This window comes from Orycteropus afer, unplaced genomic scaffold (genome assembly GCF_000298275.1).
Source record: "Orycteropus afer afer isolate SDZICR_OR568_19922 unplaced genomic scaffold, OryAfe1.0 scaffold00173, whole genome shotgun sequence".
NCBI lineage: Eukaryota > Metazoa > Chordata > Mammalia > Tubulidentata > Orycteropodidae > Orycteropus > Orycteropus afer.
The window spans coordinates 5,806,993-5,828,145 of NW_006921760.1; positions in this window are offsets into that span (position 1 = coordinate 5,806,993).

The following is a 21,153-nucleotide window of genomic DNA, read 5'->3' on the forward strand; positions in this document are numbered from 1 at the left end:
ATTGCCCTATTAAAATAGAGGTACTGAAGTCACCAAAACAAAACAAAAAAACCCCGCAATGCCATTGAGCCTATTCCAACTCATAGCAACCCCCATTGGGTTTCTAAGGTTGTAAATCTTTACAGAAGTAGACTGCTTCATTTTTCTTCCACAGAGCAGCTGGTGGTTTTGAACCGCCGACTTTCTGGTCGGTAGCCAAAATGTCTTATCCACTACGCCACTAGCGCTCCTTACTGAAGTCACAGCACCAGAACTACTGGCTGAAATACAGAAATAATAGTGCTTTCTGAGTCAGTCATCCATTTTTGTCACTGTTGGAGAAGTCACTGTTAGAGTTTGGGGATGCACCTATTACTTGAAGGCTCACAGATGTGCATCACGATATTTTAAACCTGTATTTTGGTTTTGTTTTTTACATTTTTCTGTTAGTTGATATCCTTGGTATCTGTCCAAGCATATTTATTCTCCATGTACTGTACAGATTAAAGAAGACACAAAAATTCCAGTGTCTTCTGGGACATGAGATTTTCTGGAGTAGGCTTCTATTAAGCTGTATTTAGAAGATCAATAGGCCTAGCTGGGCTTTTCTTTCTGTGGTGTGGTTCTTCTGGAACAGAGTCAGAATTAGAGTGATTCTCTAAACTTCTCCAGCTCACAGTCTTTCCATTTGTAGCCTGCTTATAATAGTACCTGGGCACAGGTTTTGGGGGGAGAATCAATTTGGATAATATATGTAAAACAGGTTTGGTGAATGCCAAAGGAGTTTGTGAATACTTATTATAATAATAATTATAATCAGTGTTATCTTTCTAATCTTTTTATTTCTGCATATCTTTAATTATGAGAGTGCTCATTAGAGACTGCTCAAAATGGTGTTTCTAAGGCTTTGTTTGATCTTTCCTGAAAAAATTATGTTTAAGATGTATATGGAGTTGAACAAACGGAGAATTCTAGCTCTCAGGCAGAGTTGTTATGTGCTGTCGAGTTGGACCCGACTTATACTGACCCTTCCTTGGGTTTCTGAGGTGTATCTCTATACGGAAGTAGATTGCCCAACCTTCCTTCCGAGGAGTAGCTGGTGGGTTTGAACTGCCAGCCTTCTGGTTAGCATCACATTATTCCAGAGCATGATTCCCTTGGTAGACTGTGGGTGCCATAACTCCTCAGTTCTCTTATGTTTGAGTTTCTGTTAAATAAGCGTCAGTGTGCAAGAGAACTGAGTTCAAGCCACCCTGACTTGTAGATTTGTGAAAGAAACATTTTGGATTACTTTTTACATTGTCCATTTATGCCTTTTTCTTTGAATCCTTGGTGACTATCATTTTTATTTAAGATAGTGTTTGCATTACTGCTTAGTATGACTCCATGGCTTTACGATAGCCAGAGATTTCCTTATTGCTTAGTTTTTGTATGTTTCATGAAACTACTTATCCAAAAGAAATCTTAGAAAATTTCCTTCAAAAATTAATCACTTTGTTAAATGTCAATAGTTGTGGTAACTTCATCAGAATGCATCAGTTCCTTTCCTGAGTAGTAGTATCCAAGAGATGATATTTTGTGATTCTTTCTCAGAATTTCAGAATTTCTTGTTTTTTCTTGGTTTAATACGTGACGATTTGTTCCTGTTGTGTTGGCCAGTTTTTCTCCAGAGAATAATCGAGACCATGTGGTCCCATCGTCAACTGTAGCATTTCTCTACAGCAGAGTGATCCACAGGCACCATTTACAACCCTATTTCCTGATATTTCAAGCTACATAGACACAGACACACACACATGCCGCACACACATGTGCACACATTCTGTGTGTCTGTTTAATTTTATTTTCTAAAGTGAATGTGTTTAACCACCAGAGATAAAATTACTGTTTATTTACAAGATATATCTATTAGAAAAAACAAGAAGTGGTTTAAAGTCTTTTAAAAGTAGAAGTCTGCTCTCACTGCTGTTGAGTTGGATCCAACTCATACCGACCCCTTCTTGGGTTTCCTAGGCAGTATCACTGTAGAAGTAGATTGCCCAACCTTTCTTCCAAGGAGTAGCTGGTGGGTTTGAACCACCAGCCTTCTGGTTAGCAGTCAAATGCCTTAGGCACTATGCTAACAGAGCTCTGTTTTTTTTAAAAGTGACACAAGGTGTCAGAAAAGGGGGATGAGAATGGTTTCAGAATTCAAAGAATGTAATAATTGTCATCAAGTGGTACATGTAAAGCAAAAAAAACACAAACTCACTGCCGTGGAGTCGATTCAACTCATAGCGACCGCTCTTTGGGTTGCTGAGGCGGTATCACTATGGAAGTAGATTGCCCAGTTTTCCTTCCGAGGCGTGGCTGGTGGGTTTGAACCGCCAGCCTTCTGGTTAGCAGTCAAATGCCAGACAACCAGAGCTCCCAATAATACATGTAGAAACTGTTAAAAACAAAATAAAAACACAGATACCAGTTCACCTCCACTAGAATGGTTACATCGGAAAGAGAGAACATAACAAGTGTTGGTGAAAATATGGAGAAATTGGAACCCTCATCTCTGGCTGGTAGGACTGTAAAATGGTGCAACCACTGTGGAAACAGATTGGTTCTCAAAAAGCCACACATAGAATTACCGTATGACCCAGCAATCCTATCCTAGGCGTATTCTCCAGGAATACGAAGCAGGAACTCAGATACTTGCACACCAGTGTCCATTGCAGCATTATTCACAATAGCCAAAAGGTGTAAACAGCTGAGGAGATGAATGGATAAACCAAATGTGGTATATAATACACTGGAATACTATTCAGCCATAAAGGAAATGAAGACCTAATGCATGCTACAACGTGGATGAATCTGGAAAACATTATGCTGAGCGAAATAAGTCAGACACCAAAGGACAAATATCGTATGATACCATTTGTATGAAATGTCTAGAATAGGCAGATGTGTGGAGACTGTTTGCAGTGTAAGTTTATCAGTGGTTACCAGGACAGTTGAGAGGAGATGAAGAGGAGTTATTTCTTAAGGAACACTGGGCTTCTGGTAGGGGTAAGGAAAAGATTTGGAAATGGATACTGGTGATGGTGTCACACAACATGGTGAACATAATTAATGTCACTGAATCATACACATAAAAATGGCTAAAATGACAATTGTTATGTTAAATATATCTTCCCACACACACAAAAAAATGTAAATGTCAAAACCAAAAAGAAGACCTCATGGAGCACAGTTCTGCTCTGACACGCATGGGGTCATTGGGAGTTAGAGTTGACTCTATGGCAACTTTTTTGTGTGTGTGGTGTTGGTTTTGTTTTTGGTTTATCAATAAACATAATACTGATTCCTAAGAAAAAAGTAACAGGAAGTTACAGTGTTATTCATATTTTCTAAGAGATATTAGAGTGAGCCATTGGAATTGTTTTCTGTTTGATAGAAAAAGGATCCCTAATGAGAACGCCGGGAGCTCTGGTAGCATAGTGGCTAAGGCACTTGACTGCTAACCAGAAGGCTGGCGGTTCAAACCCACCAGCCACTCCTCGGAAGGAAGGTTGGGCAATCCTACTTCCGTAGTGATACTGCCTCGGAAACCCAAGGAGGGGTCGCTATGAGTCAGGGCTGACTCGACAGCACATAACAACAACAACAACAATGAGAACGCCACTCCTTGGAAGGAAGATGGGGCAATCTACATCCGTAGTGATACTGCCTCGGAAACCCAAGGAGGGGTCGCTATGAGTTGGGGCCAACTTGATGGCACATAACAGCAATGAGAACGCTAATCCTAGAATGTTGTTGTCAGTTACTGTAGCGGGAATGTTCTTGGATTGCAGTTTAACAGGAGATTGCAGGTTTAATTGATGAGTGACTAGAATTTTCTTTGTTGTAGAAGTTTTCAGATAATGGAGGAAGCAAGAGAAATCATTGCAGAATTTCCAAAATGAGACTGTCAGAGGCTCTGAATGATAGCAGTTCTCTGAAAACGTGTTTATCATTTTGACAGATATTTTGTTTGTTAATAACTCAGTAGGATTCATGTGTGCATTTTAATTTGAACTTATATTTATGCTTATTATGTATGTATATAGGTTTTGTTAATTTTTTTTTTTTTTTTAAAACAAAACCTACCTGTATTCCTCAGATTCTCGAAAACACAAAAACTAGGGGAACTCAAAATGGAACTCTTCCTCTCCCATTTCAGTTGTTTTTCAGTACGGATCTTCGGTAACTAGAAGCCATTTCTATATGATGGTAATTTGAGAACCCATTTTGAAATGCATTTGTTGAGCTCATTATAATTCCATGTGGCTCTAATGAAAGGCGTGTGACAGTATAGGTGGAAAGAATGAGCTGTGGTTGGTCCCCACAGAAACCTGGCTGCTCCTTTTGGGCGATCTTTAACCTGGCACCCACTAGTGTTTTTGCTAAAACAGAGTTTTGCAAAATTTAAATGATGTCACATTCGAAAACGATGCCAAGAAACAATGTGGCAGTTTCTAAATTTTGTGAAGCAAAAATCCCTGGTTACGAAAAAGAGTACATGTCACAGATGAGTAGTTAGTAATGACTTCAGTTTAGCAGGAAAAGAGCAATTCCCATATGCTGATTCTAGTCTCATAACAAAGAATGTTATAGAAAGACTGCACAGTATTTAACAAGCTGTGAGTTAATGTGACAGTGTCAGTGTATCTAGTTCCAGAAGGATCATCACTTTACCATATTTCTTCAAAAATATTTTAAGTTATATTACAAAACAGAACACTTGTTACAAATGAGACCAGGCTGTTCTCCCACTGCACCCCTCCCCCACAGAGGCAGAAATATTGAGTCTAAACAACTAAATTGCTCAAGACTGGGTAAATAAATAAGTCTTGTTGCTAGAGTCTGACCCACGGAGACTTACATCCTATGTAAGGGAGAGTGTTGTAAAGAAGAATGTCGCCCCTTCTTAAGTATCCAAGACATAGTTTCCAGTAGATGAATTTACCTTTCCACACAAACCATCTCAGTTTGAACTTTGACTACATTCTTCAACCTTCATGGGCACCTCAGAAGTCATAAAAATGAGCTAAAATTTTGGAATACATACCGTGTCGAGACTTTGGTATTTGTTTATTTATTTTTTTAAAAAAAGGTGGTTGCCATCCAGTCAGTTCCAAGTCATGGTGACCTCATGTGTGTCACAATAAAACTGTGCTCATAGGCTTTTCAGTGACTCATTTTTAAGTAATAGATTGCCAAGCCTTTCTATTGCCAAGCCTTTCCTCCACGGTGGTCCTGGGTGTTCTTGAACCTCCAACCTTTCGATTACCTGCAGACCATGTTAATTGTTTGTACCACCCAGAGACTCCTTTTGGTACTGGAGATTTGTTAATTTTCAATTCATTTCTAAACCTGTTGCAGAGACTTGATGCATGTTCATATTAGCACTATGAGTTCCTTGCTCCCATGAGTTCTAGCAGAACTGGTGGAAGGACTTTTAGAATGGTTCATCATTCTGTTGTTACAAAGGTTCTTAAAAGAGAGGTGAGAAGGAGTTGTGGAGTGGGAAGAGGACTTTACGCCTTGAGTGATTTAGAGAAAAAAAAGTTTGTAAATTCAGAGAAGAGTATTGTGTTACTGTTCTAGTAATGAGACTGTCTCTTTTTTCAGTTAATATAGATAGTTGCATAGTAGGCAAGTTCTGATGCGTGTAAAGGGAGGAGCATAAAATTCATAGTGCACATGAAGAATTTCTTGAAGATGGCCTTTCTAAAGAACTTTTGCCTTTGTAAGTAATTAGACAGTTGATAATTAAATGAGATGCAAATAGGATTATGTTTAAAGTCTATTTTCCTGTCTTCCATTTGTTCAAGACATTCCCTGGAAGCCAACCTAACTGTGGAATTAAGTATTTCTGATGACTGTAGGATTACCAGAGGAGGCATCTGTTACATCTACCAACATTGAGCGCTTTAGGAAGTTAAGGACTCCTAATGTGTTAAGTAGGAGCTCTGATAGCATAGTGCCTAAGACACTTAACTGCTAACCAGAAAGCTGGCAGTTCAAACCCAGTAGCCACTCCTCGGAAGGAAGGTTGGGCAATCTACTTCTGTAGTGATAGTGCCTCGCTATGAGTCGGGTCCGACTCGACAGCATGTAACAACAACAACAATTTGTTGAGTGTTCAGCTGCTAGCCAAAAGCTTGGTAGTTCGAACCCCCGAGTTGCATCATGGGAGGTAGATGTGGAAGTCTGCTTCCATAAAGATTACAGCCTTGGAAACCGTATGGGGCAGTTCTACCCTGTCCTATAGGGTTGCTACAAGTAGGTATTGACTGGTGGCAGGGAGTTAATCTGGAAAAAGATGCAATGCTCTTGTATTAAGTGCTTACTTCATTAAGTGATGTAGGCAAGGCCGTTCTGCTGCCACCCCTTGGTTTACATGATATTAGTGTACAAACTGGATATCATTCTTCGTTCAGCGTGCATTGAGAGTCTGCTCTGAATGCTGTGTGCTGCCCTCTAGGCGCTTACGGTCTAATGTGGGAAAAGTAAGAGGTCTACAAGCAATTAGAGCACACTGTCTTTTTATACTCTGTTGCAGTATATAAACCAAAACCAAACTCACTGTCATCGAGTTGGATCTGACTCCTAGCAACCCCTCCTTGGGTTTCCGAGGTGGTACCATTACAGAAGTAGATCGCCCAACCTTCCTTCTGAGGAGTGGCTGGTGAGTTTGAACTGCCAGCCTTCTGGTTAGCAGTCATATGCCTTAGACACTACACCACCAGAGTTCCTCTTCTATTTTCATTCCTTTAAAAAATAGCTGTGTAAACTACAAGTTATACTATTATTATAGGAAGATACAGAGGAGCACAGGCATGAGGATACAAAATCTGGCAGAAACCACTGCTGATTTTGATTTAAACACTTCCATAATCCGTAGAGAGAGTGTGTAAGTGTGTGCGTTTCTCCCTTTATTTGTTTTGTCCAACTTTGGAAAAGAGGCATTTTTTCAAGGAGCTGCTTTTAGAAATACAAGGAGCTCTTTGCCCACAATTTTTTGAGAGATCGATTACCTCAAACTTGAGAACACTGTTAAATGTTTTTGGCTAACAATTCTGTGTTGGCATGGCCCTCCTCAAACACGCAGGTTCACATGTTGTGCTTGCTGTGTTCGTGTCTTCAGAGGCTCCACTGCAGAGCCGTAGAGCGATCCTTGTAGGATGGACCAAGCCCTGCCTGAAAGTGACCTTAATTTGGAGTGCTTCTGCTTCAAAAATAAATTCCATGTGGATACAGAACAATTGGGAGTCTTTGAGTAGTTTCCGGGGAGTATCCTCATCAATTTTCTTGTTATCTGATATTTCACATTGTGACAATAATAAAAAATATGCCATCTGACTGTTTTGTGAGTTAACACATGCCTGGCAATAAGGAATGCTGTGGTCTCTGATGGGGACTCCGTATGCAGGTAAAGGAAACTAATGTTGCATAGTATTTCACAACCCTGGAAAGGAAGGGGACTGTATCTCCTCAAGCCACTGGGATACCAGCTGGAGTGTCAGGGCATGGCATGGGATGGGATACTGCCTGCTGGGTCCTAATGGAGTCATCAGTGAGTTTTTGACCAAATTTTGACCCAGTGGGCTGGAAAGATCCTGGTTTGTTTTGGAAGGCCTGTTTCATTGCTTTTAAGTTCGTTGGGAATACTTCATAAAATGCTGCGGCTCTAAGAACTTAAGAGTTTGAATGATGTAGGGTAAACACAACTAAGATAGAAGATGAAATATAGGCAGGGAGTAAACAGAAATGAAGAGTTGGGTATCAATACACCCATTCCTCACTTATCAACTTGGTTAGCTTCCAAAGACCAGGTCACTTGCTGAAAATCAGCATTGAGTGAAAATGGAGGATGACCACATCAGATCACAAAATGGAGGATGACTATATAGTTATATAACTACTGAATCCCATCAATACTTAACTGTCAGATTTACTCATTACATAATGTTAAACCACTGAGAATCATGGCCCAGCCAAGTTGACACATAACCTTAACCATCATAGCCAGTGTCACTCTCTCTTTGCACCTGGTGTTTGTTACTGCCAGACATGCATTGACAATATGCAAAATAGATAGTAAATTATTTGCTGTTCTTGTGAATATGAAGTGTTGGATAATGAGATAGTTGGTTAGTGAGCAGTAGGTATAGTATGTAAGTCAGTAGATTTACTCAGTTTTGCAATAAGCTTTTAAAACGTTCACTCAACAAGAATTTATTGAACTACACCTACTTATTTACAGGTACTGTAGTTGGTCATGAGGATACCAGTAGGAATGACTGTAAGGAGGTCATTATTCAGGCAAGAATACCAATATCAAAACAGTTAAATACAATACTAATTGTTATAACTCCAGTTTGACCACATAAAGATTATAAACCAAAAAGCAACCCCACTGCTATTAATTCAGTATCCAAGGCTGCAAATCTTTATATAAGCAGACTTTATATAAGCAGAAGGCTGGTGGGTTCAAATCAGCAACCTATTAGTTATCAGTTGAATGCTTGAACCACTACGCTACCAGAGCTCTTCATAAAGATTATTACAACACAGAAATGCCCAAATAATCCAATTTAATGCATATATTACAAATCTGTGTCAGTATGCTCACCTCTTAGCTGAACCTGTAAATATCTCTGAAGTTTTTAAATTCTTTATCATCTGAGTTGAAAACTTACTGATTTTTTATCTTTCTTTTCTGCACTCCCCTTCTTCAGTCTCTTCACACCACCTCTCATTTTCCTTATCTCTTCTATTTAGACACCTCCAATGGTCCATTGTCATCAACTGGGGCTCAAGACTCCTCACTAACCTTTGCAACCGTGTCTTCCTCATGATCATCTGTTTTAGTAACTTAGATTCTGCACTGTTCCTTGAACGTATGTTTATATTGGATATAAATACTTGGTTTACTTAATGATTGTCTTTTGAAAGCTCTTTTTCTCTCCTGTAGTTGTGCAGAGGAGCCCTGGTGGCTCAGTGACTAAAGAACTCGGCCGCTAATCGAAAGGTCAGAGGTGTGAACCCACCAGTCACTCTGGGTGTGGCAGTCTGCTTCTGTAACGATCACAGGCTTGGGAATCCCGTGGACAGTTCTGCTGTGTCCTTTAGGGCCTCTATGAGTCAAAATCAACACCATAGGAATGTTTTTTTTAAAACCAAACCAAACCAAACTCACTGCCGTCAAATTGATTCCAACTCATAGCAACCCCTTTTTGGGGTTTATGAGGCGGTATGTCTACTGCCCAATCTTTTTAGATTGTCCAGTCTTCCTTCTGGGGAGGGGCTGGTGGATTTGAACTGCCAGCCTTCTGGTTAGCAGTCAAATTCTTTAGGTACTGTGCCATAATTCTTACTTCTCCTTCAGGTTTATTTCTTTCTACTCTGATCTTCCTTAATTGTTTTCAACTCTATTAGGACATTGCACTGTTTTATTAAGAATGGATACATAATAGGAATAATAATACTCATAAAATAGTAACATATAGTTAATATGTACTATTTTTCTTCTAGATCAACTCCATGGCAATGAGTTTGGTTTGATTTTTTGATTTTTCTTCTAGGGCATTTATTATTTGGATACCACTCATAGAGCTAAACCATATCTCATCCTATATCATTGCTGAGATATTTATTATGCACCTTGTTTCTTTGACAAGGATAGAAAACCTCTTAGAAGGTGGTGATTTTTACATAAATTTTCTTTTCTTTTTAGTAACTAGCACATTGTTTCATACATATTATGCTACATACACTGTATGAATGAATTAGTTGATTGGAAGTTGTAAAACAATGAAAAATACTACTTTCCAATAAGTAGAAGGTATGTAGGACATTCACTGTTCTTCTAGCACTTAATTTTTCAGCATGATGCACAAGATTGATTTATTAAACCATTAACACTGCATTTGCATACTGGGGGGGGGAGCGTAAAACTGATGGAATGTCACCTGTTCACTATTTCATTCATGCAAAGTGAGAAACAGCTATCATTATTCTCTTTCTGTGTTGTGCCATAATTAATGCAGTGTGTCCTTCTTAATAACTATAGGTGGGTGTGTTTGCTCTACCCCCTTGCAACAACAATGACAGACTTCAGGACACTTCTCTCTACTGTTTGCTTGTCTCTGAGTATCTTCTCCCGTTGGGTGTCTGTTGCTTCCTGCTCTTGCTCTTGACGCTGATCTTTCTTTTCCAACTTTCCATCCTTTTCAAGTCCTTTTTGTTTAGAACTCTTTATTTTCTTTTAAGTCCTCCTTCTCTGTTCTGTCTCCTTGATACCTGCTTTGGCACATCCAGGCTCTTGGTGCCCTGCAGCTTGGCTTGAATAGTCCAAGGCGGCATTTAGTCCAGGGCGGCATTCCTCTCCATTGCATTGGCTCACCCATCAGAATACAGCAGCTGAAATGTTGCTGCTTCTCAGGTGTATTACTAGAGAGGGACTGCTGCTTCAGTGAAACACCATACGCTCACATGTGCACGTGTGCATGCATGTATGCACACACACACACATAAGCACTCACTTTAATTTTTTAGCTTGAAACTGCACAAATCTTAACTCTTAGTTCACTAAAGTGTCATGAAAGAGAATCACCTGTGTAACTACCTCTCACGTCAAGAAATGGAATATTACTTGTACCCTGGAGCCCTCTTGTGCCCCTTTCCAGTCTTTCTCCTGACTTCTCCCCCCAGTGATGCTCTTGACTGCTAATACTTTAGATTGGTTTTGCTTGTTTTTAAACTTGACATGCATTAAGACATGCTCATTTATATATGTATTAAAATACATGTTCTTCTGTGTATGGCATCTCACACTTTGCACTGTGTGTGTGCATGCATGTGCGCGTGCATGTGAGTTTTATCCATGTTGTATGCAGTTTGTTCATTTTTATTGCAGCATAAGATTCTGTTTTATGTATTACAGACCATTGTCATATGCCACAGGTTATTTTTTTTGTTGCATTGTTGATAAACATTTGGGTTGGTCCATTTTATCAGCTGAAATAATGATGGTATGAGCATTCTTATGTATATATTTGTGTGTGTGTGTGTGTGTGTATATCATATCTTTTCTCTCTCTCTCTATATATATATGTACATATATATATATATATATATATATATATATATATATATATAACATATATGTAGCACTCTGTAAATAAAACTTCTGGGTTTTATATCATTTCAGATGCCCCTGAAGTTGTTAGGAATCTGATTCCAGAATTTTGAGGCTTTCTGTTTTTTTCTTTTACTGTCTCAGGCTATTGCTCTAAAAAGACAAAATTTTATATATTTTTGTAAATTATGCTACTAGTACAAAATTGTTTGAATTTTAGAATGTTAAGAGACTATATAGTGAAAATTTTTACAAGGAAATTTATTAATTTATATTAATACATATTTTTAAAATATGTTAAATATAATATAGTTAACAACAACAACAAAAAAAACCAACAAACTCACTGCATCGAGTCGATTTGACTCATAATAACCCCTCCTTGGGTTTCTGAAGTGGTATCTCTACAGAAGTAGATTGCCCAATCTTCCTTCTGAGGAGTGGCTGGTGGGTTTGAACTGCCAGCCTACTGGTTAGCAGTCAAGTGCCTTAGGCACTATGCCACCAGAGTTCCTCCCATGATATAGTAATGCATATACATATATCAATTCATAAAATTTAATTTACTGATTACATTAATGTTTTTATAGAACTATCATACTATAGAGTGCTTATATTTGTAATGAATCTGCCTCTAATGACATAATTCCGTTTACAGATCTTTTCATTATCTAAAGTTAGTTAGACATTTATAGAACTCAAATCAAACCAACATAGCTGGTATTCACGGTGTTACAAAATAGATTTAAGAGCTCATTTTTTCACTACCTGTGCATTTATATTTAAAGCTGAGATATCTTGTTTGTTTCTCTCAACTTAAATACAGACAAAACTTGTTCTCTGAGTTCCTGTATGTCCTGATTTGGTTTGCTGATGAGACAGTTTTAGGTTGATTTTGCCTTTTATTCTCCCGAGTCTAATTAATGTCAAGATACTTAGGTCTTCCTTGAAGAAATAAGCAATATGCAGAAATCTCTGAGTATGCTAACATGCAGTCATCTAATAAGAATTTTTGTGAGTGTCTATGCTGTGGTGAGGAGCTCTGGTGGTACAGTGGCTAAGGCATTTGACTACTAACCAGAAGAGTGGTGATTCAGACCCAGTAGCCGTTCTGTGGAAGGAAGATGAGGCATTCTACTTCTGTAAAGATTGACTGCCTAGGAAACCCAATGGGAGTGGCTATGAGTCGTAATCGACTCTACAGCAGTGGGTTTGGTCTGTGGCTATAGTATGGTGGGACTTTCTTGGTGGTAAGGGCCAGTACTGCCCAGCTTTTTGAGACCTCATGCGTCCTGTTCCAGGGTGCGCTGCTACATTTTTGTCCAGAAATCTTTACCTTAGTGTGTCATTGTCAGTGACGTGAAATGTCGTTTACCTTCATGTGTCCTGTATCTGGAAGAAGTTGGAGAATCACTGATCAGATACACACACACACACACACACACACGTATTCATTGTTTGTTGTTGTTGTTGTGACTTATAGCAACCCTATATGGCAGAATAGAACTTCCCCACAGGGTTTCCTAGGTAATTACATATCAAATTGTTATATATTAGTATTTTGATGAATGTATTCACATATGTGAATGAATGTGTAGTGATCCTTTGAATTATAATTAATAATACTGATAATTTGTCTGGTCCAGAGGACTTCACGTTCTAGTGGAGGTAACTTAAAACATAAACACCATTATATTATAGTGTGGTGGTGCAAGTGTACAAAGAGATACGCAAAAAGTGCTACAGGTGATAATGGAGGACACTCACTTTTTGCCTGGAGGAATTGTGGAGGGCTTTGTAGAATTGATAAGGTTGGGGAGAGTTCCCTGTGAATCCATCTGAGAGTTTAAAGATGCGCTAGGTGTTATGAGGCAAATCCAAAAGTTTCGACGTCCAAGTAGTCCATGAAAATGTTAGGAAAATTGTATATTCGTTTGATACAAGGATAGAATCAATTGTATATTTGATGGCAATCATTGTGAAATTGTGTTCTCATGTAAGTTTCTGTTCTGGTTACCTACTGCAGCTCTGACAAGAATATACCACAAATGGGATGTTTGAACAAACAGGAGTTTATTCTCTTACAGTTTTGGAGGTTAGAAATCCAATTTCCAAGTGCCAGGCTCTAGGGGCTGGGTGAAAGCCCCTCAACCTTGGGCTGCAGCTCTGCCTCCTACTCCTGGCCCACTGAAGCTGGAGGCTTTTCTTCATTCAGCTGCTGGCTGCTGAAACCAGCCCAAGGTTGACCTGTAAAAAGGCACAGTCCCGATGTTACCAAACCACATGGCAGGCCATTCATTCAAGTCCATTGAAAGTCCCAAGGTTGGCAGAGCATGGCAGGCTGCTGAACAATGACATGGCTACATGCAGGGTCCAAGCATGCCATAAGCTAGAGAGACCATTCCCAAAGCTGTTTCTTATATATGGAAAGCAGACCATATACCCAAAGCAGCTACTCAGCTGCTCCAATAGATTCCACCCACCATGGAGTTAATTACCAATCTCACCATGGGAGTAACTACATTCAGCTGCCCAGCCACTCAACCAGGCCCAGCCAAGTTGACACACAAACTTTACCACCACAGTTTCTTAATATGTTCTCATTTTCATATCTATGTATGCGATGCTGAAGTGTTATTCATAGCAACACTAGAGAGTTTATGAGAAATGTTATGGAAAACCAGAGTGGTCTAGCATTGCTTTGAACTCTTTCAAACTCAACTTTTCCGTTTGCTGGGACTGTGACCGAGACACATACTTGATGTCACTTCTTCAGGCTGTAGTTTCTTCATCTCTAAAACTTGAATAATAATAGTACCTTCCTCAAAGTATTATAAATCAACATTAAAATCAAAGCAGATAGTATATTCTTGTCACAATGCCTACTAACTCATAGTAACACTCAATACCTTTTTGTTACTAAGGTTAGTATTATCAGTTTAAGGAACTCTGGTGGCCTAGTGCCTAAAGGCGTTTGACTGCTAACCAAGGTTGACGTTTCAGCCCCACCACCTGCTCTGCGGAAGGAAGATAGGGTAATATACTTCTGTAAAGATTTATGCCTTGGAAACCCAATGGGGATTGCCATGAATTAGAATTGACTTGATGGCGCCGAGTTTGTTTTTGGTTTGATACATCAGCTTCAAGATTGTTGGCCTAAAAAAAAGTCTAGTTATGATACTTGGTTTCTTTCTATAGTCAATTAGATTTTGAAGGGACTATTTGTAAAACACCTAGAATCTGGAATTATATTTTTTCCCTTACTCTGTTATGACAGGTGTCCACAACAAGACTGACTGAAAAAAGAAATTACTAACTTGGACTCAAATGGTGAAAAATCTTTTCTAAAGGTGTGTGGGTATGTGTGTGTGTGTTTAGATAGATTGTTAAGTTTATATTTAAGCTGAAAGTGAAGATTACCCCTACAAAATATTTATTTCAATGAGTGAGCTAATTTCTGCCCTAACATAAATTGTGCAGACCCTCATATATATATATATATCAAGTCACTATTCTTTTCTCGTATATGAATATGCAAACTAGTAACCCTGGGGCTCAGGAGTAACCCAGACATGTGGTCCTCCTCTCAGAATTGGACCTTACCATGACCTCATTTCTATGTCTTACTTTGTGTTTAAAATTAATTTTAATTTCTCTGCTTTAGATTCACTCTGAAATCTACCTAGCCTATTTTTATCGTATTGATTTATTTTGAATCTCTTGCTTTAATCCTTGGGATAGTGGAGAAGGCAGTAGCACACGTGCATCCCCCCCCCCACACACACACCCATGAGCCCTTAAAGTTAGAGCCCGGGGACCTGCAAGGGGGAGATATAGACTCTATGTACATTAATTTCTCTCTTTCTGCACTTCCAGAAACGTAAGTAGGACTGACACATTAAACTTGTAGACTGTGCTCCAGAGAGGAGCAATTGTAATCTAAAAACATTATAATTGTAATCTTAAAAAAAAACAAAAATCCAAACTCAGTGCCACTGAGTTGATTCCAACTCCTGGTGACCTCCTGTGTTTCGGAACAGAACTGTGCTCCACAGGGGTTCAATGACTGTAATCATACCGAGAGGAGCTTTGGTGGTGCAGTGGCTAAGCATTTGGCAGCTAATTCAAAGGTCGGTGGTTTCAGCCTACCAGCTGCTTCGCGGAAGGAAGGCGTGGCAGTCTGCTTCTGTAAAGATTACAGACTTTGGAACCCAGTGGTGCGTTCTGCTCTGTCGCACAGGGTCGGTCACTCTAAGTCAGAACTGACCTGTTGGCAGTGGGCTTGGTTTGAGTTTTTAAATCTTACTGAGGTGGGTTGCTAGGTCTTTCTTTTACAGTGCCATGTATTTATTGACTTTGGTCCCAGGTATTGGTTTTCTATCCTTCATTGTGGGCGAAAATGAATCTGGGGGTAGAGGCTGAGGGAGATGTAGGAAATAGGACTGACTGATAACCAGAGAGAGGCACATGGGCTAGACATATTCTCCTAGGTCAGAGAACAGGCATTTGACGACTGGTTGGAACTGTATGAACTGTACATAGTGCCATCCTGGATCTTTCTAACTTTATTTTGTGTAGCATTTCATTAAACACTTTTTAATACTTAAATGACTGCTTGCTATCTTTTGGTTCCAGACTTCATTAAAAAAATATTGTTGTAAAAATGCAGATAAAAATTTAAAATTATTACAAAGTTATGAGAGAAATGTACTAGATGGTAGTGTTTCAATTGATGACCATAGCGGACAGTTTTAGAAAGGGTAACTGAAAAAAAGGCAGAGCTTCTTCACCCTGTGAGAGCTGACTAAACTATTTAACCCAGAGATAACATTGGGCTTATATCCATATATGTTTATGCATTATAATTTGAACAGCTGGGATCACACTGTACATAGATGCTTATCTCCTGCCTTTTTTCACTCAAGTTCTATTGTGGTTGCTGTTCTGTGCTATTACACATTCTTTAAAAATGCAGTTCCTCAGTCTTTCATGATAATACATCCTGATCTTCTTTTAATGTTGATAACCATGGGGGGGGCGGGGGGGGGAAGAAAAACAAAAACAAAAACAAGCTCTTTAAAAGGTTCTACTTTGGATCAAAGCATCTTAATTTTCCTGCCAAGTTAATGAAAGAACACTGTTCCCTTTAAAAATATTGCATTTGCTTTAAAATCTTGGTAATATTTCTTCCTTGAAAAGCACTGACTAGAGCTCCATCTCCTCTGTGCTCAGCAGAACATTAGTTTTATTGGGTAAGTGGCATTATGTGACATGAAGCCAAATAAGGTCGGGAAATTCCAGTCCAAATTGAATAGACTCCCATGCTTAGGACTGACTTCTGAGTCTTAATCCTAATACACTTTATGGATATCTCTGGGGAGGGGGGTATAAAGTATACAGTTTCCACGAAACTTAATTTGACCATGGAACCGCCTTACTTTTTTTTTTCTTTTTCTTGAGGCTAAGATTATGAGAAGAACATTGAGAAAAATCTTGGCATTTCTTGTCTTCTGTGCTTAAACACAGCAAATTCCTAGCCAGAGTTTGGCTAAACTTGGGATGGACACAGACAACAAGCATTGAATTAATGGTTTTGCAAAAAACAAAACAAAAACAAAAACAAGATACTTTAGTTGAGGCTTTCAAGTTTGTTACCAACCCCAAAGATGAAGGGATTTTGGGTGCACTTTTTCTTTGTCCATATGTAAAACATTTCGCATCCTAGGGTACTGAAAACCAAAGGGGGGGTTTAATCTGTTCTGTCAGAAGTTGCTTTCAAGTACAGATTTTTAAAAAAGAGTCAGTTTTCTTTGAAAAATTTCAATGTAGTTAACAGAAGAAAGAAAATGATCCCAATCTCTGTGTGTCGTTTGTTTTAATAAGATAGAAAAACGATGCTATATTGGGTAAATCAGGCAGTAAGCACTACCTAGGCTGGTGTCTAGACCACATTTCCTATCATTAGTGCATATTTACTATGTGCAGAGAAACATCTATGTGTACTCTTCATTAATTTATATGGAGTTTAAAAAATATATGCAGTCAAAGATTCCTGGCTTCTTGAAGCTTGGGTATATATTGATGCTCTGAGCTTATGTCTAATTCCTTTTACTTGCATGTGTTCGTTTGCTGATTCCTCATGGTGGTGTTCCAGTTTTACTTTTTGGACATCATCCCCCCATGGTTGCTCATCAGGCCATTGGTCTTCATACGGGTGTCATAATCTACTTGACGGCAGTTTGTTTGGATTTGGTTCTGTGGTACTTTAGGGATAAGCACAGTGGTTTGTGAGTTACTTCCCTGATTTATGAGGAAGAAATGTTGCCTGTGATGGTGAAAACTGGCTTCCCTCCCTTTGACTCCTTCATATATTTATAGTACATTACCAGTCTAAGTTCTCAATATGCTTTTACAATGCTTGTTTTAATCTTGTGTCCCGTTTGACATTCTTAAAAAAAAAATAAACCCTAACAAAAACCTTGCCTGATAATATGTTCAGTTTATCAGTGCTTGCCATGACCTTCATGGTGTACATCTGTTAGATCTCCTGTGCTGTTTATGCGCTTAAAGTTATCAAAGTATTTGCCATCTTATGGGAGGACTGAGGTTTTATTGGGGGATTGAGTTAGCAGTTGAGATTTCCTTTTTATTGAATAGCAGATTGGCAAACAGGCAAAGCAACACCAATACATGAAAATTCCAGTCAACAGTTGGCAATGAGTTGATTTTGACTTATGGTAACCCGTGTGTGTCAGAGTAGAACCTCGGTTGGATCCGCCATGGGATTTTCAGTGACGTCTTGTTTGGAAGTCAGTCACCAGGCCTTTCTTCTCAAGTACCTTTGGGTGGACTCGAACCTCCAACCTTTTGTTTAGCAGCTTGGTGTGTTAACTCTTTGCACCACCCAGGGAATCAGTTTAATATAAGAAGATGTTTTCTTAGCAAATGCTGGGAAAAAAAATCAAAGGCATTCCTACAAAGCACAGCCCTGGTGACTATTTTTTGTTATCAGTGGAAAGCTAATTAACATACAAATAAAATGTCAATTCACATCATAACCGTCAAGATAAATAGATGCATTTATACTTTTCCATGAGCTACTCTTTTTGAACTTAAGCGCTATGTTTGGCTCTTTGCCCAGGGATCAGTTGAAATATTCTAACTTTAACAATGAAGTTGAGCGTGGCTCGTGTGCAAATGCAAAGTCAGATGGGCTTGTTTGAATCAGCAGTTGTCATTGTAGATTATTTTAATTGATTCTTTTTTCTGTGAGGGGAAAACAAAAGGAAAACCTACATATGTGGTTTTCAAACCTACATATGTGGGAATGAATTACCATTTCTTAATTTGTGCAGTTGTGATCTTATTCAAATCAGAGTTTTTAATACATTTGCCTCTCACCTTTTGAGAAAGGAAAAATAATTCCTCTTTCCTTTTGATAATGCACACTGCAGTACTGACTCTGTTCTAGTTATTTAGTAAAAATAGGTATAGACTCTTTTTTCAGATATATTCTACTTTTTCATTTAGACTTCTAGCATAAAGTCATTAAAAGCAAAAAAAAAAAAAAATCATAAGATCTTACAATGAAATCCTTTCTCTAACATACATATAGATATATGAAGACTCATTTTGGTTAATATAACGTTATCACTTATCAGACTGTCTGTTTTTACCTAGACTAGTACATTTGAAATGAGATATTTAAAATATGGAGCACATAGCATGATGAAGTAAAAGCCTAATAAAATATGTTTGGGCCAGCATCAAAACTCTTTGAAATAGGATATCTAAATAGTGTGCTTTTTTTTTTTTTTTAAATCTTGGAGAGAGGCTTGGGCTAGTCCTAGTGTCCAGATGACTGTTAATGGGTTTCGTGCTCTGAAGCGTATGCTCATAGAAGCGATCATTTCAGATTAATTTGATGTGAATTAATAAGAGATTTATTTGATGGAAGTTGTTTGAAGGTGATGACATTTAAATCTCAACAGGATTTAAGATGTCCAAAAAATACCTTTAAAGATTCAGGAACAATCAATTCAGAGAGAGTAAATTAAATAGAAATGGATAGCAAAGAACAGGATCTGACATTGGGTTTATGAAGTTTGAAGCAGTTTACAAAAAAGGCAATCTACCATTGAAGTATTGCCCTGGAATCTGAAGAAATAGAAAACATTTAAACTCCTTCAGTGATTCTTGGGTTTGTAAATTGGATAAACAGTGTTTCCTTGCATTTTATAGTTCACTTAAGCAATCTGATTTTGATCTGTATATATGGAGTAGACAGGATTCAAGTATCTTTTTTTTTCCCTTTTAAACCAATGAGCAAACACATATGTTCTTAAAAAATGGAACTTTATATGTTGTTCATATGGAAGCTATCTAGTTTGCTATAGGCCCAAGACTTGACCTTCCTTTTATTTTGCTATCACTTGCTTAATTCTTTAAATTCTTTGTGGGGGACTTTTGATCAAAAGAAGCAATTTTCTATTCTCTTATTTTTTTTTTCTGTTTTAATAAAAGCTACATGAAATGTGTAATTAATAACTCAGTACTCCTAGGCCAGTGATATAAACAGGCATGGAAAAAATCTCTTTATTACAGAAAAGACAATCATGACTTTTCCTTTTGTGCTGAGCTTTGATTTCAAACACTTGAAAGTTTTATTATCTGGAAAAACAGTAAGAAAAAGTCATCTGGTATTATATATTATGAAAATAAGAACTAATACTTACAATAAAAATCATATTCAGTAGTATTTGAGACTGAGGTCAAATTACAGTCTTGCCACCCCCACACCACAGTCTTCAGAATAAATATATATTCATAGACACTCATACACACATACACACACAAACTTATTCCTTATACAGACAACTTTTGTTTTTTCTTTGAGAAAGAGTACTTCCTTACATTTTTTCTTTACTTTTTAAAAATATCTTTCCTCTTCCTTCAAATTAATGGCAGAGAATGAAAGTAAACTCATCTTGCTTGATCTGTTTGGGATATACTTGATGGCAAATGTACATTTAATGAATGAATGGATGTAGGAGGAATGAAAAACTGAGTGAATGGTACGCATCAGTGATTTAGGCCACGTTTACTTGTTGATGGTTTAATATTTTATAATCTTTCGAGGAAATTAGATAAAGGTTTTGCAGGGTACAACTAAAGTACCTATGCCATTATCCAGAACCACTGTAGTGTCACAGAGGCAAAGAGTAGTGGAGAAATCCTTTATTCTAATTCTCTTACTCTATCGATAAGGATAGAGGCCTGTGGAAATGAAGGGACATGCTTTATCATGTTGGCACAAGCTTTGATTCAGATCCAGAATGTGGGACTCAAGATTACCTAATTCCTTTTTAAGTTTTCTTTTCAAGTCACCTTTTGATTCTTTACTTTGCTTATAGTTGGGATACTAAAAGAGCATTGCATTCAGATCCCCTGCCTTTAAGGAGTTTCTCATTTAAAGATAATGACCCTGGTTCTCATCTGCATTGAATGGATGTGTGATCTGAGCTCTCTTTTTAAATTACTGTGATAGCTGATGATGGTTGAATAATTCATTTGATTATCTTACTGCAAGGTTTTTTGGAGTGACACATGTAAATGTAATGAGTGAATTATTTTATTTATATATATGAAACGAAACTAAATCATTAAGTGGTTACTATACAATAGCTAGGTAGTATGAAGAAAATCAGATCCCTTTTGGCTGTGAAAGTACCACTGTGACAACATGAGTCACCGTCTTTTCCACAAGGTGGAAAAATAGATTTAAAAAATATATTCAAGGATTTTAAAGAGTAAGATAACATAGTTAACAGAATTAAGCTCTAAGCTGATTATTTCCATTATATAACTCTTTTTAAGTGATATGTAACACAGGAATACACTAGTACACTATCCTATTACTTTTTATGGTAATAAACCTTTGTCTGACAGAGCAAAGCAGGCATTTAGAGTTAAATTAATATAGAAGGAAATTTAGTTAATTAAGTTTAGAAATATAT